This window comes from Castor canadensis, chromosome 16 (genome assembly GCF_047511655.1).
Source record: "Castor canadensis chromosome 16, mCasCan1.hap1v2, whole genome shotgun sequence".
NCBI lineage: Eukaryota > Metazoa > Chordata > Mammalia > Rodentia > Castoridae > Castor > Castor canadensis.
In genome coordinates this window covers 26,370,773-26,397,011 of record NC_133401.1, presented here as the reverse complement: position 1 = coordinate 26,397,011, position 26,239 = coordinate 26,370,773, and the positions used below count along the sequence as shown (strand labels likewise).

At 42.1% G+C, this 26,239-nt stretch overlaps 1 pseudogene; it reads left to right on the top strand.

Annotated features, from left to right (window-relative positions):
- The first annotated feature begins 3,707 nt into the window (after positions 1-3,707).
- On the top strand, positions 3,708-9,702 carry LOC109703374 (leukocyte immunoglobulin-like receptor subfamily A member 5; annotated as a pseudogene).
- The last annotated feature ends 16,537 nt before the right edge of the window (positions 9,703-26,239 follow it).

Genomic DNA, 26,239 nt, shown 5'->3' with positions numbered 1-26,239 from the left:
CTCATTTCTGTAGAGCTTCCATGTGTTGAGGATTATAATCACTGTAACAATAAGAAATTTAGTCTTCACTACTGAGGAATAATAAAATATTACAAGTAGTAGTGCCCTCTTAATATGTCACAGCTTTATCCTTTACCAGGTTCAGGAGTGGGACCAATGAGTCTTGAATGAGAAACAGACACATCTTGTTCTTTGGCTTTGGGCATGTTTTAAATGAATTCATTAAAAATGCATGGCTTGATGTTTATATATATGTGCACACTGTGAAATAATTACTGCAATTAAGAAAATTGTCATCCACCAACCCACACAGTCACTTGTTCTCAGCAAGTGCAAAGGGTTGCTACTGGTAGTTCCCATGCTCTATGTCAGATTTCCAGAATTTATTCATCTTAGAAAACATAGGAACTTTGTATCCTTTGACTATATCTCCTCTTTCCTCATTCCACCTCCTAATAACTGCCACATTGAGGGAGAGGGATGCAGGTAACTGACCGTCTTGAATGCATTTATTCTCCAAATTTTACTCATGTCAGATGCTATAATCTTACCTGTGGACACCTGAAGTCCCACAGCAGACTTGTGGGTATGGACCGTGGTGAAAACTGATGATTTGTGGGTGTGTGCAGGCCAGAATTGCCTCCTCTGACACCTTGATGACATCACTTAGGCTTGGGTTTCATTGTAAATTTGGTGTTTATTTAAAGATATTTATTTACTGTTTATTTGAAGTTAAAGATATTTTGAAAAGAACCTAGATTTGAAAATATTATATGGCAAAATTTTAAAAACTCACCCCTGAGATCAAAGTTCTCTGTGTCTATTGTTCTCTACTTGTCAATTCCTCCTGTGGTTGTATATACATCAGAGAGACGAATTACTGGTTATAATCAACATCCATCACCACCATTGATGTTTGTTGCTTGAACACTCAGAGTACAGAAAGCACACATCTGGTCCGCCCATTGCCATTATTAAGCAGAAAACTTCCGCAGAACGGAGAATCTTGTGGATTTGCTCAGATAGAAAAGGGAGATGTTGCCTCTTTCCCTCTGTTTCCACCTTTCCAATGTAGTGATTGGATTCTTCAGGTTCATCAAACGTGAGATGGTTTTTGCTTTATTTTGGTTATAGCAGTATTAAATATAAAACTCCATGTTTAAATCTATTGCAGACCTTATTTGATGGGCTTTCTGAGTGACTTAAGTGGTAGAGCGCTTGCCTAGCAAGTGTGAATCCCTCAGTTAAAACCCAGTTCTCCCCCCCACCCCAAAAAAATAACAATCCATTGCAGACATTACTTGTTGCTCATACATCCCTCCCTTTGTTTTGGAAATCTTCATAATAGTCCTCCTGCTCTGGTCACAGGTGTCATTGTGGGATTGCAATAATAATAATCCACTTTTCTCTTCAGTCTTTGGCTTCCTCAGACACAAATGAAATCAGACTATAACAACTTAAATAAAGCATTGCCTTTACTCAGCAATTCCTGTTCTCAATATATAATCAAAGAAATACAAGGAAAGATTGTCGTACATCCATCTTCCTATTCACAATAATAAAAATAAAAGGATCCAGTGACCACAGAGAGTTAATATTGTAGACATGCAATGGGTATTTTTCCACCTTTGTGGGGCTCCCAGAACCAAGCTCAGTGCTTTGTGTGCACAAGGCAGTCAATCCTCCAGTGAGCTACATCCTCAGTCTGGCTGCACCCCATCTTAAATAGAAATTAAATGGGGCACAAAAGAGCCTTGAAGACAGTGTACTGAGTGACATCCTTCAGCCACACTGTGACAAACCCTGTGTGAGTCCTATGAAATGAGGCAGATAAAGAAGTTCATCTCCTAGAGACAGAAGGTGGAGCAGGGTTTGGGGAGGAAAGCAGGTGGTTGATGTCTCATATGGCAGAGTTTCAGTCTAGAAAATGACAAGCTCTAGAGTTGATGGTGATAATGTTTGTACAGAACTGTGAGTGAGATCCACACAAACCGTGTGTGTGTGTGTGTGTGTGTGTGTGTGTGTGTGTGTGTGTGTCTGTCTGTGTGTGTCTGTCTGTCTGTGTGTGTGTGTGTGTGTGTGCTGGATATTTTCAAGACAGGCTCTTGGGAACAAGTTGCCCTAGCTGGCCTTGAGCCATGTCCCTCCTGAGCTCTGCCTCCTGAGTAACTAGGATTTCAGGTGTAAGCCATGGACACCAGATTCCTTATTCTCTCTTTCGTATGTGACTTTCACTACTCTCTTCCCTGGAAAAAAATGCCTTCCCCTCTGATGACCTGGGAAGTTCTCCACAGGGAGCTCCAAGTCCACTTCACAGACACAAGAACAGTTTCCTGGCTGTTTCCAGAGACCCAGCTGCAACCTCTTGGCTGTTTCCACAGCTGCTCAGCTGTTTTCATTACCAGGTCTCAGTTGCTCAGCTGATTTTTGAATCTCCTGAGAAAATCCACTTTGTTTTCATGAGCTGCTTGGTGGAATCAAAATCCTCTCTAAACCCCAGCAATGACCCTGAGTCTGGGCTGTGCTCAGAAGCTGAGAGCTGAGCCCATTCTCCCCATTAGGCAGCTCTTGGTGCATCAGTGGGCATTTTTATGCAATGAACATCCACAGCCCTGTGGTGGTCCTGGGCACACAGACATGTGGATCTCTTTGCTGCCTTCACAGATGATGGAAAGGGAACAGAAGAGCCACAAAGCTGTCTAATTGGCCAACATTGCACATGTTCAAGGTGTACCCTGTGAGGAGCTGATGTTCATGTGTTTTTTGCACCCATGGCTGCAATCAAACACACATCACATTCGCTATCTCAATGCTACATGTAGGAACCCTGAATCTGTTCATCTGACTAGTGAAGTTGGGGTTCATGATTGCTGATGGAGTGTGTGGATCAAGGATTAAGACAGTGAGGGCAGAATGGCTTCACCTACTCACATCTACACACGTGTGTACCCTCACAGACACACACAGGCACCAGGAGAGAACCATGAGCCTCTTGTGAGATGGAAATTACCAGTATCCCTGCCCTCAGGAAAGGTCATATGCGCTCTTATCTCAAATTAAAAGGGAGCAATTAATTCTTTATGAGGCTATCTTGCACATAAATGGCTGTTTTTCAAAAATGAAGGAATTAAGGAAGGTAAAAATGTTCCTACTTGGTGTTGGTACCAATGGGAGAGCACAGGATTAGGGAAGAGGTGAAGGAGAGTGAATATAGTGGAAGTAATATGTATTTATGTACGAAAATGGAAAAAATGAGACCTGCTGAAACTGTTCTAACAAGGTGGGAGTGGATATAAAGAATGATGGGGGGTGAATTTGACTATGATATATTGTAAGCACTTTTATAAATGTCACAATGTAACCCCAGTATGACAATAATATAAGAATATTTAAATAAATAATAAAACAGAAATAAAAAGGAAGAATTATGCAGACAATCACGAGGGGGAGAGAGAGAGTCTCATCTTGATTGTGTGCCTGTCTTCAGAACAAGAACCATAAATAATCCACCATGAAACCAGAAATCCTTTTGAGTGTACATGGCTTAAAAAATCAGACAGTGGCCCTAGCAAGACCTCATTGGGCAGAAGGGCTGCCAAAAGTGCATATCAAAACCCCACACCTTACCCAAATCCATATGTTTGAGGAGCAGGTACTCATGGTTATGCAGATGCACTGGAACTAAGGGGATATTCAGTTAGCAATAAATGACCCTACCTCTGAAGGAGCAGAGACAAGAAGGACACCAACCAGAGCATCAGGCACAGACCCAGCAGAAGCCCCCACCACCTGGTGAGCACCGAGAAACTCCAGTCAGCTCAGCTCAGATCCAAGGACCAGTAGGGGACAACAAATGACCCATCTGTGAATGCAAAGAAGGAGGAAGGAGGGTGACTCCAAGTTGTCAGTAGAGGCCTACAAGATCACCCTTCCCAGTCACTGAACCCTGTTCTGAGGTTCATCTGGTCCAAGGAAAGAATCAGCCACCACCTCAGAGCTATCTGGGTGTTTGTATCCTGGGCCTTCAAAAAACCCCTGTCCTAGTGAATAAAGTAATCATAAACTGACAGAGGCCACTATGGGGAGGTAACCAGGAAGTAGTTCTGTCTTCATTTCTATAAAATAGCCATTACCTCTGCAAATATTGCCTAATGCATCTATTTGTTTCCACTTGGAATGACAGGTGCCCATTTCCTCCTTTCATTCCTTTCTTGTGCATATTAGTCATCTGTTCTATTTTTCCACTTATGTTCTCTGTGTGGCGCATTCCATAAACTTTAGTCAATATTTTATTCCAATTTAATGTTCACTATTTCAGCTATGCGTTGATCACAAATAAATTTCTAGGCAGCATCATGCTACATTCCCAGTCTTCAAGCTTGTGATCCTCTTGCCTAAGACCCCTGAGTGCTGAGATTGTAGAAATGGAATACCATGCCCAGCCTCAGGTCAATATTTTTTGGTACTTGGGCTTGAATTCAGAGCTTACACCTTGAGACACTCAATCAGTCCTTTTCGTATGAAGGTATTTTTTGAGATAGGGTCTCACTAACTATTTGCCCATGCTACTTCGATCCTTGATCCTCATAATCTCTGCCTCCTGAGTCTCTAGGATTCTTTATAGGCATGAGCCACAGCACCTGGCTTCAGGTGAATTTTTACCCAATTTTTATTGTGTTATGTAAACTTAACAAGAAAGCTTCCCTCTTTGGAAAAGTTAAATTCTTTAATTTTTCATACATTATTGTGAATTACAGGAATCCTTTTCTGAAGCAGATCTCTAGAACTTATTCACAGTATCTAACTGTGACTTTATCCATATTGAACATAAACTCCTAACTCCACCAGCAAAGACCCCAAACCACCAAGTGCGGGCTGTTTTTATGAGTTTGACTGCTTCAGATCTCTTACTTACGTGACACCATGCAATTTATGTCCTTATGTGACAGGGCTACTCCACTGTGTCATCCTTATTGTCAAATATGGCAGGATCTCTTTCTTTCTGGAAGTGTAATCACATTCTGTTGTGAGTCTAAACCACATTGTATTCACCCAGTGGTCCACCAATGGGATTTTAGTTTGCTTTCACATTCTGGCTACTGTGAGTAATGCCTCTGTGTCACAGAAGTCAGACATCTTGTAAGGACCTGATTTTATTTCTTTCTATACATAGCAAAAACTAGAAGGTTTGAAATATGGAAATGTGTTCCTTCAAAAATGGAAGACAAACACATTCTGAGGGAGTTCATAATTACTGTACTTGCATTAAAACAAACAATGAATGGAGATCTTCATCTTTAAACCAAAGGAAGCTTGCTAGCACCATGAGAGCTGGGTCCAGGCTCTGTTGAGTCTTGCCCTGCATGGTGATGCCCTGAGTCAATCCCAGGCCCTGTGCCAACCACAAAACACCTAGGCAAAAAAAAAAAAAAAAACAAGTGGAAGTATAAAGCTCTCTAGTAATGGTCAAAGGTAGGTAGGCAAATTCAGAATATCATAGGGTGTAATGGGATATGTAAATCACTTTAATGCTAATATAGAACAAACAAATTAACATATCTAACCACAAGAGTGTGCTAATGAATGAATGATACAAAAATGTTTGAATTGTGGCAGCAGTGACATAAGTATGTGAAGGAGAAATGAAATATAGTTTTTATATGCCTTGAAGTCAAGATGTCATCAGCACAGGAAAGACTGATGTGTAATGTAAATCTTTAGTTACACAGAGAAAATATCTACAGAAGATGCACAAGAGAAAAAAGAGAAAAGAATCACACCATGTCACTACAAAAATATAGCAAAGGAAGACAGCAAGAAAGAAAAGACAGACAAAATGCTATGAGACAGAAAATAACTTTAAATATGGCAGCAGGAAGTCCTCACCTACCAGTAGTTGTTCTAGACATAGACAGATCCAACTGTCCAATCAAAGACACAAGGAGTTGAACACATCCAAACACAAGTTGCAGCTATGTACTGTTCACAATAGACTCCCTTTAAATTGGAGGACATTGTTTGTTTCTTAATTTTACTTTATATCAGTTTTTGAGATGAGGTCTCATTATGCTGCACAGGCTGGTGTTGAACTCCTGGATTTCAGTGATGCTCCTAACTCAGCCTTCTGAATATCTGGGACTGCAGGTGCCACCACACCTGTCTCCTAAGACTCCTTGTAGACATGGGGACATATATGGGCTGAAGGAGAAGAGTAGAAAAGGATATCCTACACAAATGGCAACAAAGGAGAAGGAGTTGGTATATTTATGACAGACAAAATAGACTTTAAGTCAACACTTCTCACCAGAGACAAAGTCAATAAATAATGACATAAGGATCAATCTTTCAGAAAATATATCAATTATTAATATATATATATATATCCATCCAAAATCAAAGCCCACAAGTATAAAAGGCAAACATTGATGATGTAAAGGGAGAAACATGGAGAAAGATGATAATAAGAGAATTTGAAATCCCACTTCAACGTCTGTCACACAGAGAGAAAATCAGTAAGGAAGCAGGGCACGTGAAAAGACCTGCAGAGCTGATGGACCTGACAGACATGTAAGAACACCCAGCCCACATAGGCAGAGCACACGTTCCCTCACAGACACCAGAGCACTCTCCAGGACAGAGCACAGGGGTCACAAAACCTTCTGAGTGAATTTAAGATTCAAATCATATCAAGTACCTTTGCAGACCACAAAAGAATGAAACCAGAGATCAATAATAAAAGAGAAGCAGGAAAGAGCACAAACACAGGGAAATTAAACAACATGTATCTTAAGAAGGCAATCCAGTATTTTTTAAATCATATCCAATGACAACTTACAAAAGAACATAAGGAAAATAATTCCCCAGCACAAAAATAAAATAGAATAGAGTAAAAAGCTAAAAGTAGTGCCACACTGATTAGAATTGTTTTTACTCCATCATTTCAACTCACTTCTTTCCTCCACTATCACACCTCCCTAATCACTTCTGATGCCTGTTTCACCTGGAGTCTGCTGTATGCTTTCCATTCCTGTTGGGTGTCTTTTCTGCCCTGCACCTCATCTTCCAGCCTGATGGGTGATGGTTCACCTGCCCTGTGGCATCCCCTCTTCCCTCTTCCCAACTTAGCACCTTCTCATGGTTGTGCCTGGCAGGGATGGGTCCAACGTGACCCTCACACTCACACATGAGAAAGACACCATGGGTGACAGCACCTGAGTGAATCTTATTTACACACATAGGGAGGAGGCTCAGTGCTGACCATAGGCCCTGGACAGTGAGCTGAGAAAGCCCAGTGCCATCTGCAAACTCAGGGGAGGGGACACTGAGCTATAAGCCCTCACCTGGAGCCCTGTCCTTAATTCCACCCCACACAGTGGAGGAAACCTGCTATTAATGAGGTTTCTCACTAAGATCTTCAGGATGATCCTAGAATCCAGTGGCACCACCTCTGGTTTCTGTCTTTGATGTGGATTCTTCTCCATTTGGGGAAGTTTTGTTTCTCCTCTTTTCATGACTGTGATGATTTATAGATTTCACACATACTACATGGACCATTTCTAGTGCTCGAGGGTACAGACATTGTACAACACCATGAACCTCTCATGTCCCAAACCCATGTTCCATCCTGCTCTGGAAATTATTGATAGCTGAGCCTCTCCATGTCCCAGACACCACTGACCAATGACCACTCTGAGGAGAGAAGTGCAGGATGAAAAGGAGGAAACTGGGGCTCAGGGATGGGGTGTCCATCCTCAAGATGGCCCAGATAGTGAGTGGTGAGCAGGTAGAAAATAAAAATTAGCCCCCACCCAAGCAGAAGAATTCTTCCCTGGGAAACAGCGTCACAGAGTAGGTGAGAATGCCTTAGAATCTATTTTAGTGAGATGGAGGTGGGGATGCTGTTTGCTAGAAAAAAGAAAGTCCATGGAGGGGATAGTTTAGCAAAGGAAACCCACAACCAGAGCCCAGAGAAGAGCCGTGTTTCCTTCCACAGGTCCCTGCCTCTCCTCTGTGCTCATCCCCATGATGAAGCTCCACGTGAGCTGCATGGTCAGGTGCTCTCTGTGTCTCTTCTGCTCTGTGTCTGCCCTATAGCAGAGACCTGCAACTTCCCAGCAGCATCCACAGGGCTACGGAGGTGACTGGCCATGGTAAGGACCCCCACAATGCAGTGTAGGTGGATGAGCTGAAGGAGTGAACATGACTACAGCAGGGCTTGAGAGAGATTGACCAGACTTAAATCACTCTGAAGGAACTAGGTGTATTTGTTGCTGTATCCTACCTCTCTGCATGTGAGATGAGAACAAATTGATAAATGTGGATGGTGATAGGGAGAACCCATTTCTGTTGAAAGTGTCTGCATAGAGTCTAGTGCCAGCCCTGGTCCCATCCATAGGGCCATAAAAACTAGTCTTCTGAAAAAGGCAGTTCCTCTTCCTGTAGGGCTGCTGGTGTAAAATTCTCTGACAGGCAAAACCCAGATTTCAATGCCACATCCTCTATGTCTGTCTGTCCTTCTGGGCAATGTGGCCTCATCCATCTGCACAGCTAGAGTCATGCATGGAGATGGCATGACCCTCATCCTCACAGCCTTGTTCTGCCTCAGTGAGACATTAGGGACAAGGGTATCCTAGTCTGGGAGTAATCTCAAACCACAGCCATCCATGAGGTCAATCAGGACACTCCATGGCCTGAGAAGGCTCCAGGGAGCAGAGAACCTGCTCAGGCTTCAGGGGCAAATCTCTCACAAGGAACTCTCTTCCAGGGCTGAGCATGAAACCAAAGACTCAAGTGCAGACAGGTGAGTGTGTTCCCAGGCTGTCTTTCCTCATCACTGGGGACAAGGGTAGTGGGGATGGAGAATGGTAGTTGTGACTGATGCTGGGGTGTCTGGAGGGTACTGGACTGAGAGCTGGAATAAGAAGGGGGATGTCCTGTGGTGTAGCCACTAATTTCCATTCAGGGATCCTTCTCAAACTAATCCTCAGGGCCTCAGGGCTAAGCCAGGGTCTGTGATCACCAGGGGAAGTGCTGTGATCATATGGTGTGAGGGGAACCTGGGGGCTCAGGAGTACCATCTGTGTGAAGAGGGAAGCTCAGCATCCTGGGATAGACAGAAGCCACTGCATCCCAGAAACGAAGCCAAGTTCTCCATGTCATCCATATCAGAGAACTATGCAGGGTAATATTACTGTAGCTATCACAGCCCAGCAGGTTGGTCAGAACACAGTGATCCACTGAAGCTGGTTGTGACAGGTGAGAGGACACTTAGGTTCCCAGCCCCAGGCTCTAACCCCAAGAAGGGGGTCTGCTGTTAGGGGTCTCCCTCCCTGAGGATAATGAGGGAAGTACAAACCCACTTAACACACTGCTTCCTTCTTTCCTAGGAATCTACAGCAAACCAGCCTCTCAGCTCTGCCATGCCCTGTGGTGACATCAGGAAAAATAGCGACCCTCCAGTGTAGCTCTTGGCAGGGATTTGGCAGGCTCATTCTGACTCATGAAGGAGAACCCAAGTTCTCCTGGTCCCTGGACTCACAGTGACACTCCAGTGCACAGTTCCAGGCCTTATACCCTGTGATCCCTTTGTACCCCAGCCATAGGCGGATGTTTAGGTGTTATAGTTATTATAAGAACAAATCCCAAGTGTGGTCGGGACACAGCGACCTCCTGGAGCTCCTGGTCTCAGGTGAAGTAGCTTAATTATTGATATATTTATTTTTTGAATCCCTCATACTTTGCCACTAGCTGATGTTGAAGTCCATCAGGGACACTGAGTCAGAGACCCAGAATAAAGAAAAACTGAGACAAGAAATGGACTCTCATCCCTCTGCCCATCTCCCCCCAGGAAGCCATCCTTCCCGACCCAGAAGGGTCCTGAATTTACTCATGGAGAAAATTTGATCCTCCAGTGACACTTTGTCACCAGCTGTGACAGATTCTCTCTGTCCAAGAAAGGGGAACTTGACCTCACCCATCATCCTGGCTGGCAGCCCTAGGCTGGGCTCTCTGAGGCCATCTTCCCTCTGGGACCTGTGAGAGGATCCTATGGGGACAAGTACAGATGCTCTGGTGCACACTGCCTCTGCTCCATGTGGTTGGCCCCCAGTGACGCCTTGGATATCCTGATCACCTGTGAAGAGTGAACAGTGTCATTGAGAGATTCTAACCAGGTCCTGCTGGAGGAGACTCAAAGGTGATGTGGGCCTCAGGAGGGAGACAGGGAGACTGTGTAGGGGTGGAGAGGGAAAGAGTCAGAGAAAAGAGAGACAGAGAGATGTAGATACTCTGGGACATGCCACATGAGGTCTCAGCTGAGGACAAGTTGGGGATAACCTTCTTCTATCTAAGACAGCTCTCTGTCAGAACCTCCCTCTCAGGGCACCTTGACCCCACAGTGTCCTCAGGACAAAACGTGACCATGCCATGTCAGTCATGGAGCTGATGTATACTTTCCTTCTGTCCAAGGAAGGGGCAGTCAATAATCCCCCCTCATGTCATGTCAAAGTCCTGAGCTCAGCAGCAGTAGGCAGATATTCTCCATGACTACTGTGACCTCATCCCTCAGGGTCACTTACAGGTGGTCTGGTTCTCATAGCTCATCCCCCAGTGACTCTCTGATGCACCTGGTTTCATGTGAGGCCCTTGAGCCTGTCCACTCTGAGCTCAAAAGGTCACTTAGGGCCCTGCTCCCAGGACAGCTCTGAACGTGGTTGGGAGTGAGTAGGATGGCAGGATCCACCCAGGCATGTGAACTCCCTTCCCTTTATTGCAACCTAAAGTGCTATATGAGCAGTGAGTGTTCCTTGAACAAGCCAAAGGACAGATGTAGGGGAGTGAGCAGAGCTGGCGTCATTAGGGGCAGCCCCAACCCCTTCACTCTTCTCTAGTTCTTTATTTGCAGGACCACCTGCTCAGGGCACATCTCAACAGGCGGTGAGTATTGGGGGCCTCTGTTCAGGAGTTTTCTGGGTCCCCACACAGTCTTGAGACATCTCTGACCCTTATGCATATGTGCATATATATATACATATATGTATGTGTTATCATACATATGTATACACATCTATAATTACACACATTGTATATCTACTTTACATTTGTTTCATATTTTCAAATATTTATCCATATCAATACTGCTCATATGGTATATTTTTAGGTGTTATTGGTACAAAGTAGATATACACCTGTAAAATTAGCAATATGTGTTTTTCCTTTTATAAAAATTTTATAAGCATATAGTAGTAGTAGAGGGAAATACATTGTGATATTTACATATGTGCTTTCAATGTATCTTAGTTAGATTCACCTCCTCCATCATTCCCAGAACATTTCCAGAACATTTTCAAGAAGGTTTATTCTTCTATTTTCATGTATGAATATAAATACATGCACCTACTCACCCTTATCCACCTTTCCTTATACCCACCACTCCCACTTAAACCCACCCCTGGAAAGGCCTATGTTACCTTCCTTCCCTTCATTTATCTTTTAAGTGTATATTGATAGTCTAAGAAGGTTTCACCTTGGCACTTCAGGCCTGTATACATCATGCTTTAATCAAATTAACCCCCCATTACTTACTCTTTCTATTACCATGATCACCTAATATCAACAATGAGTATTACTTACAGTAAGTGTAATATATTCACATGTAGACTGGTTGTTTCAATATTTTTCATTCTCTAACATTTTCCTTTCCTTTCCCAACTCACAAAGCCCCTCAGGCAGACTCACTGATACAATTTTTTCCTCTCTCACTATATACATATATATATATGAACATATACATACATGATCATATATATTTACATATGCATTTAACTTACAGTTCTATCTTTCACATGTGTGGGAAAACATGTGACCTTTGACATTTTGAGGCTGGCTTACTTCACTTAAAATGAAGTTCTCCAGTTCCATCCATTTACCTGCAAACAAGGTAATTTCAAACTTCTTTATGACTGAATAAAGCTCCATTGTGCATATATACCATGTTTCCCCTTTTAAGGTTTTCAGTTAATTTCTTTTTAAATTTTTATAAATTTTTATTAGGGGGGAAGGGGAGAGAAATGACCCAAACATTGTATGCACGTATGAGTGAAAGAAAAAAAAATTATTAGGAAACCTTCATTACACTGGGGGGATTCATAGTGACAATTTCAATTAGGTTTATATTCTATGTTAGTGACATCACCCCCATCATCCCATCAACCTGCTCACCACCCCACTTAAGGCAATTGCAAGAGTTACCTTTGTTATATTTCATGTACGTATAAGAAGTCCTTCAATGATATACCCTCACCACATTTTCTAAATCCATTCAGCAATCATAGGACATCTGAGCTGTTTCCAAAAATTGGCTGTGGTGAATAGTGCTACAGTAAACATGGGTGTGCAAATGGCTTTATCAAATCCTGGAACAAATTCCTTTAGATATGTACTCAGGAGTGGTATCAGTAGTTCTATTTATACTTTTGTGAGGGACTTCCATAAGCGATATGTTTTTTATGATCCACTGACATCACCAGTCTCTATAATATGTGTGCATACATTTCTGTGGGGAGAGGTGTGCCTGTGACATTTCAGGTGTTTCTTGATATATCATGGTTAATTAAGAGGAGATTAAGTGCATGATGAGATTCAGAGAAACAGGAAGGGGTGGGGTACAGGGCAGGTAGCCACAGACTGCCACTCCTTTGTGCTTGTGGTGTTCAGGATCCTTGAGCTCCAACCCCTCACCAAGATCCTGGATTTTCAGTGACGAGTTAATGGAAACTCATCTTCAGGGGATTTAACTTACATCGTCCTGTGATCTAGTATGAAAAGACAGAAAACAAGGATCCATTATTTCTCAGCTGGGAGACCATTTCTCCCCTCATTCTAAACTCTTGGTGATCAGATAAAATCTGTCTACCCAAGGACTCAGTTCACAATTTCTGAACTCACACAGCACAGTAAGCCTGAAGAATGCAATGAGGTGGCCAGAGGGAACCTTGATATGGTAGAGTGAGCGTGTGTTCATGATCTATGTGACATTATGTCATGAGACTATTACACTGGAATGGAACATGGAGCCCAAGGCAAAGACTCAGGTCTCTTTAACACTTCACACGTTCTACTGCTCTTTGTTCTCAGGAGCAGCAGAGATCTTCATCCCATCCCAGAACACATCAGACCACAAGATGACTGAGTAATGAGAATTGTCACATACAGGGCTGGGCACAAAGGGACAGTGTTGTCCAAGGGATCAGGAGACCTGGGTGAACATGCAGTGATCCTCGGTAATTTTGTCCTACTCTGAACTCTGTGTCCCCTTTGTCCACAATCCTCAGCCTCACAGTCCCATGATTAACAGTGGAGAATCTCATCTGCCTGGGCATGGCTGGGCTGGTCATAATTGTCCTCAGGATTCTGTTATTTGATGCTCAACAGAGCTAGAAAACAATTTGAGAGATTCATTTTGACTAAGGAAGGGAAATAGAAGCTCTCCTAAACTGTGGACACACAATGACACCCCAACTGCCGTTACAGGCCCTGTTCTCTCTGTGCCTTGTGATCTCATGTGAGGAAGCCCCATCTTGTTCCAATTACTTCATGAGGCCTCATGCATGTTACCATGAACCACACTGCCAGCGAGCTCTAGGGACCTTGACACAGAGTCCCACAGCTATTCCAGCACTATGCTGAATAGGAGTGGAGATAAGGAGCACCCTTGTCTCTTTCCTGATTTTAGGGGAAATGGTTTCAGTTTTTCACCATTAAGTATGATGTTGGCTGTAGGTTTGTCATATATACCTTTACAATGTTGAGGTACATTCCTTTTTTTCCTAGTTTTCTTAGAGCTTTTATCATGAAGTGGTGTTGCAACTTATCAAAGGTTTTTTCTGCATCTATTGAGAAGATCAAGTGGTTTTTGTCTTTGCTTCTACTAATATGCTGTACTACATTTATTGATTTGTGTATGTTGAACCACCCCTGCATCCCTGAGATGAAGCTGACTTGGTTATGATGTATGATCTTTCTGATGTGTTGTTGGATTCGGTTTGTCATTATTTTATTGAGGATTTTTGCATTGATGTTTATTAAGGAAATAGGCCTATAATTCTCCATTTTGGAGGTGTCTTTGTCTGGTTTTTGGATGAGAGTAATATTGGCTTCATAAAATGAGTAAGGCTGTGTTCCTTCCCTTTCAATTTCATAGAACAGTTTAAGGAGGGTTGGTATTAGTTCTTTTTTAAAGCTCTTGTAGAATTCAGCAGATAATCCATCCGGTCCTACACTTTTCTTTTTTTTGAGATAATTGTTGCTTCAATTTCATTTTGTGTTATAGATGTATTAAGGTGATTAATATCCTCTTGGTTGAGTTTTGGATGGTAGTAAGTATCGAGAAATCTGTCCATTTCGTCAAAATTTTCAAATTTATTAGAATATAGTTTCTCAAAGTAGTCTCTGATGATTTCTGGGATTTCCATGTGTTTTTTGTTATCTTGCCTTTTGCATTTCTGATTTTACAGATTTCGGTTTTTTCTCTCCTCATTTTAGTCAGGGTTGCTAGGGGTCAATCTCATTTATTTTTTCAAAGAACCAGCTTTTTGTTTCATTCATTCTTTGTATGGTTCTTTTGTTTCTGTTTCATTGATTTAAGCCCTTATTTTCATTATTTCTCTCCTTCTGCTTATTTTGGGATTTATTTGATCTTGTTTTTCTAAGAGTTTGAGATGTAACATTAGATCATTGATTTGAGGTATTTCTGACCTTTTAATAAATTCACTCATGGCTATAAAATTCTCTCTCAAGACTACCTTTGCTGTGTCCGATAGGTTCCAGTAGGTTGTGTTTTCATTTTCATTAACTTCCAGGAACATTTTAATTGCCTCTTTTATTTAATCAATGACCCACTGATTACTGAGCAATGTGTTTTTCAGCTGCCAATTGTTTGCATGTTTTTTACTCTTGTTTTTGTTGTTGATTTCTAGTTTTAATGCATTGTGATTAGATAGAATGCATGGGATTATTTCTATTTTTGTAAATTTCTGAGACTTGCTTTGTGACTAAGATATGATCAATTTTGGAGAAGTTCCCATGAGCTGCTGAGAAGAATGTATATTGTGCAGAAGTTGGATGAAATATTCTGTAGATATCAGCTAGGTCTATTTGATCTATGGTATGATTTATTTCTAGAAATTCTTTATTGATTTTTTGTTTGGATGATTTATCTGTTGGTGACAGGTTGGTATTAAAGTCTCAAAGTACCACTGTGTTGGAGTGTATATATGTTTTTAGGTCCTTCAGAGTATGTTTGATGAAATTGCCTGCATTGATGTTGGGTGCTTATAAGTTGACAATTATTATTTCCTTTTTATGTATTTCCCCTTTTATTAGTATGGAGTATCCTTCTTTATCTCATTTGATCAATGTACGTTTGAAGTCTACTTTGTCTGAGGTAAGTATTGCTATCGCTGCCTGTTTTGGGGGGCCATTGGCTTAGTAAATCTTTTGTCAGACTTTTAACCTCAGCCATTGCTTGTTTCTGTCAATGAGATGGGTGTCCTGTAGGCAGCAGATTGTTGGATCTTTCTTTTTAATCCAGTTTGCCAAACAGTGTCTTTTGATGGGAGAGTTAAGCCCATTAACATTCAGTGTTAGTATTGATAGGTATGTGTTGATTCCTGTCATTTAGCTGTCTTTGTTGTTTAAGGGTTTGATTGTGTGCAGCTGAGTCAGTTTTACTCTCTACTTTCTTGCCTTTTCTTCTCCTGTGGTTTGGTACTACCTGCCCTTTCATTGTTTTGTTTGCTTTCACTTTCTGTAGGCAGGATCACTTGAAGAATCTTTTGTAGTGGTGGCTTGGTGGTCATATATTGTTTTAGTTTCTGCTTATCATGGAAGAATTTTATTGCTCCACCTGTTTTGAATGATAGCTTTGCTGGGTAGAGTATCTTAGGGTTGCAGTTATTTTCATTTTTGCCTGGAAAACCTCACTCCATTCTCTTCTTACTTTTAAGGTTTCTATTGAGAAATCTGCTGTGATTTTGATGGGTTTACCTTTGCATGTTATTTGTTTTTTCTCTCTTACATTCTTCAATATTCTTTATTTTCTGTGCTTGTTGTTTTAATGATAATATGTTGTGGGATAGTCCTATGTTGGTCAAAACTGTTTGGTGTCCTGGAGAATTCCTGTACCTGAGTGAGCATAGTTTTCTCTAGATTTGAGAAATTTTCTGTTATTATTTTGTTGAATTTATTATGAATTCCTTTTGCTTGCACATCTTCTTCAATGTCTATGATCCTCAGGTTCAATCTTTTTATGGAGTCACTGAGTTCTTGCATATTCCTTTCACAGGTTGAGTTGATGACAAATAGTTCTTCAGTTTTTCCTTTAATTAACATTTCATCTTCAAGTTCTGAGAGTCTATCTTCTTGTTCTAGTCTGCTGGAGTGACCTTCTGTGGTGTTTTCTATTTCTGTTTCATTCTTTTTTTTGAGATCTTCCATATCACCGGTCACTTCCTCTGAATTAATTAATTTAGCTCTCTATTTATGGTGTTCTCTGTTTCACTTTGATATTTATTTAGGGCTCCTATGATTTCATTTATTTGTTTCTGTGTCTTCTTGTATTCTTTATTTTTGCTGTCATGACCATGTCTAGTACCATCTCTATGAAATTCTCATTGATTACTTACAGAATTTTTTCTTTCAGAGAGTTCTGTGGTCTTCATTGGGTTCTTTGGTATAGTTTATTTTTGTTTGTTAGGACTGGATCTGGATATCTGTTTTCTTCATTTCCCTCTGAATCCTGAAATCTTACTAATTTATTTTTGGGGGGAGAATGGTTTCCATTCTTTTTTCATCTTCCCATGATTCTGCTTGGTGCTGTTTATGTCCCTGGTCTATGTGTAATTTAGTATTAGCTAACTTACAATAGTAAAACTAACAAAACCAAGAAAGGAGGGGGAAAAAAGAAAAAAGAATGGAGAACTAAAAAAATCAACAAGGAGATATGGTGGACAATCAGACAGTGAACAAGACAAACAAACACTTACTTAAAAGAGAAAAAACGAAAAATTCCTGATTCAGCAATAGTGGAATTTCAGTCTTAGTAGTCCCAGTCTTACTCCTTTAGCATCCAGTCCTGTTTGTCTGCATCTCCGAGGCAGGTTTGGAGCCAGTGTCTGGTGGTGTCAGAGCCCTGCTGTGGCAGGCTGGCAGGGCGGAAGCCTGGCATTTCTGTGGGGCAGAGGTTTAGTGGGCCGGCAAGAAGTGGCCTGGCTTTCTGTGGGGCAGAAGCCTGGTGGACCAGTGAGCAGCGGTCTGGTGGGCATGCAGGGAAGAGGCCTGGCCTAGGGTGGTATTGTGGAAGTCTGCTTGTTCTTTCAGTGTATAGTGACATGGAGAATCCTTCCAGGAGCTAAGTGTTCAGGGTGCTAAAGTTTCAATTTTCCCTTGTGCTTTACTTCAAGCATGTGTATCTCCAGCATCTCAGCAAGGTCCCTGATTCACGGAGCAGTCTGCATCTGTGTCCCAGTTGCCATTTTGGATCCTCTGATATTAATTCTTTACACAATGAGTAACTGGCAAAATTTTCCCCATTCTATGAATTTTCTCTTCATTCTGGTAACTGTATCCTCTGATGTTCAGAAGCTTCTTAGCTTGATGAAACCCCATTGGTTGAATTTGCTGGCAATTTTCCTGAGTGACTGGAGTCCAGTTTAGAAATGCTTTAAATTGAGAGTCTTGTGCTTGCTTGGCAAGTGCTTGAGCGCTTGAGCCCTGTCCTCCCACCCTTATTGATTTAGTTTTCATTTTTCAGTGGAGGCTCATTCTCATACCCAGAGCCAAACTCAATATGATTCTCCTGTCTCTGCTTCTTGAGTAGCAGGGATTATAAATGTGCACCACCTGGCTGGCATTGTTTTCTTTTGAAATTGGTTCTTGCCAACTTTTGGCTTGGGCAACCTTGAACTTCCCCATGCACAGTTTGATTTCAAGTTCTTACACCATGCCTGGCCTAAAATTGAGAAACAATTTATTTTAAAAACTATTAGAAACATCACTATACACCCAATAAGACTGTAGGATAGGGAAGCTAGGACGTTTATAGGGAAAACTAGAGGTTTGCAAATTATTAAAGGGGTATGCATTTAAAATTGAGAGTAAATTTAAATTCATTAAGTTTAAAATTTAAAAATAATGAAGGGGTATTTCAAAGGAATGAATGAGAAGGAAGAAAAGTAAAAGAAAGAAAAGAAAATGGGATGAAGGTACAAGAAATAAGGTAATAGATAACAATATAACTACAGAAGAGAAAGGCAAAACAAAGTGAATCGGGGAGAGGAACCATCCAATATTTCTTTGTGCTGAGAAAGAGTGGAAACAGGCTTGGTCCTGTCTGTAAAATAGGTGCTTTTCCCTAATCTCTGGCCCTCAAAATTGTGTGTGGCTCCCCTGATGTACTGTGCTGTTTCCCTTCTAGGCATAGGCCTGCCTGCAATTCCCCTCTCAGGTGACTTGGGCTGATACAAGCATGGTGGTTAGCTAAGGCTTGGGTATGGAGTGAAAATTGCTTGTGGCCACAGCAGGAGCACAGGGGCACAAGTCTGCTATGGGTGCAGCAGCTCTGGGGCCTGGGGCAACTGCAAGAACAGCAACCACAGCTTCAGGGGGGTCAACTGTGGAAACCCACCCAAGTACTACGTCTGGAAGTGTGGGACTCCTTCAGGTATGAGGGATTTGCTTCTTCTTTTCTACTTTCCTGATATCTCTTAGATGAACTGGAATTTATTTCTCTCATTTAAATATAACACCAATTTGGAAATGATATGTCATCCTTCTTTTTCTTTTTTTCTGATGCTACTGAGTTGAACTTAAGGCCTCATGCATTCTGGGCAGTTGCTCTACCACTTGAACACACTAACAGCCCTTTTGTTCATGGTTCCATTGAGAGTGGACTTCATCTCATACCTGGGTGACCTGGACCAACATCCTCCTCTGTGTGCTTCCCAGCATACCTGGAATGACAAATTTGTGTGACTATGCCCAGGCACTGCTTAACAAGGGACCTGGAGAACTATTTGCCCAAGCTGGCCTTGAACCAAGATCCACCCAATCCCCAATCTCTTCCTCTTTGATAGATTATAGGCTTGAGACAATGTGCCCACTCTTTTTAAATGTTTCCAATATGTGGCATTTCTATGCCTTTTTTATCATTACCATTGCTGCAGAGTGGCTCAAGTGGTAAAGTGCCTGCCTAGCAAGCATGAATCCCTGAGTTCAAAGCTCAGTACCACAAAAATTCAAATTGATCATTACCCTCATTTTCACTGAGTACACTTGCATTGTTCTATTTAGTGTTGCGCCTGGTTTCTCTGTTATCTGGATGAAGGATGGATCTTCTGACCTAGTGACCTCATGTTGACCCCAGGCCTTGGTATTCTCTTCAATTTGCCCTCATTCCTTGCTAAGCTTTCTATGTCACTTGGGGAAATTTCATTTCACTGTTTCTGCTCACAAATATTCTAGTTCGTATTGAAGCAGTACTGTGTATAAATTCATAGTTTTAATAGTAGATGGATGGTCTTCAGTGAACACATCACTTGTCCTCCTTGACTCTAAAGTCACATGTCAGGTTACTTTATGTCTGAACCACTTCTCTTTGTCTTAACAACAATGGATCCTCTAACACATCATAAGAAACACGGAGCCCAACACATGTGGATTGGGGTTCATGGTGATTTAACTCCAGGATAGGGAACCCAAGGTTTAGAGAAGTGGTGCCAATGCTCAAGGATGATAATTACCAGGAATATTTATTTTCAAATCAGGTTCAAATCCATGAAACCAGAGCTCAAACCTAAGTGTTGTTCCACAAGACTTGAATGGACAGCAGCAGATGAAGATGCCTCATGGTGCCCTGGAAACATGAACAACTCAAAGGTTTGTTTCCCAGGACACAGGAGTAGATAAAAAGGAAAGACATAAAGTGACCTCTTTATAGAAAAAAACAACCAATGTCATGAAAAGACTCATAAATTTCAGTGTTCTCCTCTGTGCTCTTCCTTGTCATGAAGCTCCATATGTGTTGCACAGTCAGGATTCCTCTGTGTCTCTGCTGCTCCAATCAATCTCCATGGATGTGTAGGCTACTGGACCTTCCCAAGAAGGACCCCCCCCCCGCAATGATGTGTGGATGGATAGGCTGAAGGAGAGGAAACCCCATGAGAAGGCTCCATTGGGAAAGGACAGCTCACCTGGAAGGGGCCAGTTCAGGAAAGCAGAATATGTATTTGCTACTCCACCCAGGCTCTTGGTGAGATGACAGAAGAGGTGGACAGCAGATGTGCTCAAGGGAAACCACACTTCTGTTGGAAGTGGCTGTAGGGAATCTGGTGCACACCCCAGCTACAGAACAGGAGAAATGAAAGCCTGGCTCCTAGTTCGGACAGTTCCAATTTCTGTGTCCTCCTGATGTGAAAATCCCTGTTGGAGAGATGTTCTACAACTAACCAAATCCTGTGCTTTTGTTAGTCCTGCCATGGTCACTAGTCTCATTAATCTGCAGAATCACACAGCCAGGGGAGAAGACTGTGACTCCCCCCTCTTGGCCCTACTCTTCCTTAGTGAACTGTGAAGAGAGGAAGGGAAGCTGTAGCATGTGAGCGACCAAAACCTACAGCCAAGTGCTGGTCTATCAGCAGACCCCAATAGATCACGAGGTTTAGGGGAGGAGAGGAATTGCTCTGGTACAATCCTATCACAGGGAACTCCCTTCAAGGACTATCTAGACTCCACAACACAACAGCACATAAGTGACTGTGTCTCTACCTGTTCCAGGTCCTCTTCCTCACTGGCAACAGGGGCCACCCCTGAAAAGTGAAGATGGGAGAATTGCAGATATGGGCTAATGGTAGGATTCCTGGAGGTTCCTGTTGTTGAGAGATCTGAAGGGAGATGACTTGGAACCAAGACTCTTATTTCCTAGATTTTGTTTTCTATAAACTCTCTGGATTGAGTCAGACTCCATAATCAACTGGGGTAGACCAGTGACCATCTGGTGTAAGGGGATGCTGAAGGCCCAAAAGTACTATCTGCTTTGAGAGGGAACCCCAGAGCCCTGGGACACACAGACGTCACTGGAGCCCAGCAACAAGGACAAGTACTTCACCCTATCCATAGAAGAGCAGCATGCAGGGCAGTATCACTGTTACTGTCAGAGACTTCCTGACTCTTCACTGTACAGTGATCCCGTGGTGACAGGTGAGAGGACACTCAGAGGGACAAAGACAAGTATCCTCCTTCAGGAAGGGGGTCTTCTCTCACAGGTACCCCCTTGCATTCCCTACCCTGTGGATAATGTGGGAGATTTGAATCAATTTAGCACACTGACACCATCTCCCCTAGGAATCTCCAGCGAACCCAGCCTCTCAGCCCTGCCCAGCACTATGGTGACCTCAGCAAGGGATGGGACCCTCCATTGTGGCTTGGGGCTAGGATTTGATAGTTTCCTGCTGACTAAGGAAGGAGAAACAAAGTCTCTTGGACCCAGGCCAAGACACCCCAGAGGGCTGTTCCAAGCCCTGTTCTCTATGCATCATATGTCACCAAGCCACAGGTGAATGTTCAATGCTATGGCTGTAACAGCAGCAAAGCTCAGGTGTGGTCAATACTCAGTGACCCCCTGCCCTGTAGCTGTAGGTCTCATTTAACACAGTCATTCTTAGCCCTCAAACACAATGCTTTAAGCACTGTTCCCAAGGAGCTTCCACAACACTATGGGAGCAAAAGGGGATTTCGGTCTCCTGTCACAGAAATCCAGAGTATAAGAGACACTGAGAACTGCTGAGCAAAATGTGAGAAGGCAGGTGTTTCCCAGGAACCAGTCACTCAGTCCCTGATTCATCTTCACTCCAGGGGTGTCCAGGAAGCCCTAGAGTGACCCTACCTGACCCACAATGGCCCTGTAATCACACCCTGGAGAAAACTTGACCCTCTGGTTTTTCTCTGATATCAAATATGACAGATTCATTCTGTCCAGGGAGGGGGAATGTGACATAAACAAGTATCTTGGGCCACAGCACCATATTGGGTTCTCTCAAGCCCTGTGTCCTCTGAGTGGCTCCCATGTGGGAAAGTACAGATATACTCTACACACAGCCTCTCCTCTTAGCCCCAATAACCCACTGGACAACCTGATCCCAGGTGAGGAGCAAGCAGGTTCAGTCAGAGACCAGACTCTGCAGAGGCCCTGTTGTTGGAGTCCCAGGAGGTGATGGACAAGATGAGTGGTGGGAATGACAGAGGAGGAGAAAGACAGAAAGAAGAAGTGTGTGGGGATAGGCAGAGTCTGAGAAAACAGAGACAGACAGAGAGAACAAAATCCTCAGATACAGGCCCTGGTGAGGTCTCAGATGAGAATAAGGTAGGGCACCTCCTCACCCTCTTCTTTCTCTTTAGCACAGCTCCCTGACAGACCCTCTAGCTGCACTGAGAGGGACATTCTGGGGCCTAGTGTCCTTAGGGGAGGATGTGACCAAGAGCCCAAAGGACACTTTCCATCCAAGGCGTGGGCAGCAGATCTTTGAATAATAGAGTAGACAGAGTACAGTGGTTGGTTTGGGACACATTAACTCATTAATTCATCTTATATTAAGTTAGAATTCTTGACTTACAATTGCTTTGCAATTAACCTGTTCTAATTTATTAGTAAAATGTAAATCAATGGTACAAGACATAAATTTCACCTATTAATTTTGAATTCCACACCATTTTTCTTGTTTCTGATACGAATATTTATGTATTCATGCATATATCTACTATTATGTAAATATGTACATGTAGGTCTATTATATATTAATATTAATATTGATATATGAACATATTTATACTTATGTCATTAAATATCTTTATGTTGACAAATAATTCATCTACAAATATTTATCAATATTAATATTGTTCAACTGATATATTTTTATTAACTTATTATCAGTAATTCTACACACATTTACATATCTAAAATGGATAAACACTTGTCTTTATGAACCACATCCACCAATTAGATTATTCATACATTTGTTTGTGTATCTGTGTCTGTGCATGGCACATTGCAGGTGTTCTTAACTATGTGAGTGTCAGTTAAAGAGAGGATAAATGGATCATGAATTCCCAGGTGAACTGGCTAAGGTTTGTGTAGGGGAGGCAGCCCCAGACATTCACCCTTTATTGCTCCTGACATACAGGATCCTTGAGTCCAAACACACACCCATGTTCCCTGGGTTCCCACCTTGTGAGTAAGTGGAAACTCTTCTCCAGGGGAACTACTTTACGTGGTTCTGTGTTCCATATTTATCAGGGCACAGAGGGAATGATTATTTACAAAGTGGGAGATCAGTTTCCTCACTCATCCTGATGTTTTGGGGTTCAGATAAACTTTGTTGCATCATCACTGTGACACAGGTTCTGTACTCATGTAGCAGAGTGAGCCTGATTAATCCAATGAGAAGATAAAAGGAGGCCCTGCTACAGCAGGGAAAGGCTTTATTTAGTGACTACATAATCCTATGTCTAAGAATAACACACAAGAATGGAGCGTCTAGGACAAAGGCTGGGCTCTCTTCAAGGCTTCAAATATTTTGCTCCAATTCTTTGATTCTGAAGAGCAATGGAGACCATCAGCCCATCACAGAACAGGTCAGACCCAGAGACAGGTGAGTAAGGAGAATTCACAATTACAGGGCAAGACAAGATGTAAACTTCTGTCCAGGGAGGTCAGTGCCCTCAGTGGTGGCCATGAAGGGATACTGTGATGATTTGGGACTGCACTGACCTCTGTGACCTCTTGGTGCTTAATTTCCAGCCTCACATGCCCAGGTTTACACAGTGGGGATTGGCATGGCTGCCTTCGTCCTGGCGATTCCTGGGATTCTGCTATTTCAGGCTTGGTAGAGTCACAGAAAGCCCCAGCATTCAACAGGAGGAAAACAGGAGGGTGAGGCATGGACGCCTGAGAGTGGTAGACCCTGACCAGTGAACTCTACATGCTGAGGGGATTCTGGAATAGCATCTGGGGATTAAGTTCAGTGAACTGTCTGCTGGGGATGTTGAGTGAGGTGACATATTTGGTTTGAGTAAAGAGAATATCTGTGCAAGTTGCAAAGGAAACATCCTGTATTAAATTGTGATGCTTTCCTCAAAACATTATTCACTTTAATTGCTTGGGCACTTCTTTTCTCAACTCTAAGATTTCTCACATCCCCACCTCTCCACTGCACTCCAGGTAACCTTTCCCACCTTGGTGCAGTTTCCACATTATCTGGTGTATGCTATTGCCTTTCTATTTCTTCAGCTCAAACACAAAATTTGGAGAGAATACTAGAACAAGTGGTCTAAACTCAGATTGGAAAACCAAGACAGCTAAATTGACACTTCCCCTAAGACCCCCACTCTTAATATGTGGTTCTGTGTCATTTCTCTAGGATCCATTTGGGATCAACACAATGATGTTTGATGAGACTGAACAGTGGAGAGCCTGAAAACCACACTGTAAGACAATGATTTTTCTTAAATGACCTGTTTTCACAAATACAAAAGCCACATGTTTTCTCTCATATGTGGAAGATAGTGGCAAAAGGTAAATGTGTACTCAAAAACAAGCATGAACATACAGATGTGTACACGTAGAACATGTTGTAACAGTAGAAGGACACTATGGAACGTGGAGGAGGAGGGAAAGGAAAAGAGCAAGACAGAGATACAACAAAATCAAAATACTTCACATCTGGGCAGGTAAAGGACATAATGATATCTACTGAAAGCCATAAAATGATGGGGTGTAGGAGAGAAGGGGTAAGGAAGAGTAACAGAAGGGGTTGAACTGACCAAACTAGAGTGTATTCACAGCTGGCATGCATCTAGAAACGCCTCTGAACATTGACTATGGAATTGATAATGAAAGACAGGGATGTAAAATAGGTACAGTTTCAGGGATGCTTGTGGGATGGTTGAGGTGAATGAAAGAGATGATAAAGGAATAGGGTCAGGATCGATGGACTTTCTGTATATAATAGAACAATGGAAAATCTTGTAATTGCTTTAAATGGGACCAGGACAACGTGAGGGGGGACAAAGATGGAAGGGGGTGATGTAATGTAAGGCCATTCAGGAAGGTCACAAGAAAAAATTTTAAATAAGAGTCTGTGTCAATTTAAAAAAAGAATAAGAAGAAATGGAAGTGTCACATCAAATCCCGCCATACAATGAATATATGCTAATAAAAGTGACTTGGCTCTGGTATTTTCCACTTGCTGTAGTATGAGTCCTCCCTCCACCATTTCAGGTACTAGCATCATGTCCCTCCATGTGGAGACAGGATGTGAGGTGCAGAATTGTCTCACAAGTGACAGCAAGGCAGCCACAACACATCTTCTGCCAGTGCATACATAGGCCCCTTTATGTGGATCCTGGTGATTACTTACACCCCAATATGATACCACCATTCAATGAAATACTGGTGCGAAAATCCTACCATGTCCCTGTTAGTGGCAAAACAACTTAGTAACATCATGTGAAATAGAATATTAGACACATAGGTTTATCATTCACTAAGGGAATGAATACAAACTGGATTAATCAATTTGGAGAGTATACTAGGATCTTTCTTAAAACGAAGAAACACAGAGCTATGGCTAGTCTGTATATACCCTAGAAAAAATATGTACATGTGTGCTAAGGATGTAATCCCAACAACTTCAAGAAGAATGTTGCTCATATGGCCAAAATCTATAAAGAACAAGAGATTCTATTCAATCCCCTCCAAGAAAGGAAAATTTGAGGGTATATGTACATGTTGGAATATTACAAAAAGGAAAGATGTATTAGATAAAACTGCAAAATGCTGTGGGTTCAATCTTCAGTAATGGTTGTGAGGTAATAACTAAGTTATGGAAATGACCAAGATGCCCCCACTATTGGATGAATTAAGAAAATGTGGTATTTATATATCATGGAATTTCATTCAGCCACAAAGAAGAATGAAATTTTGCCATAAGTGATCTCAGTAGCATTCAGAAGGCAATTGTCATAGGTTTTCTCTCATATGTGGAATATAAACCTAATAAAAATAGAGTTTTCTCTCATATGTGGAATATAAACCTAATATAAATAGAGAAATACTATGAGAAATAGGTCACGATAAGGGGAGGTCACAAAAGAGAGTGGGAGGGTAAAAGAGGGAAGTTACAGACAAGAT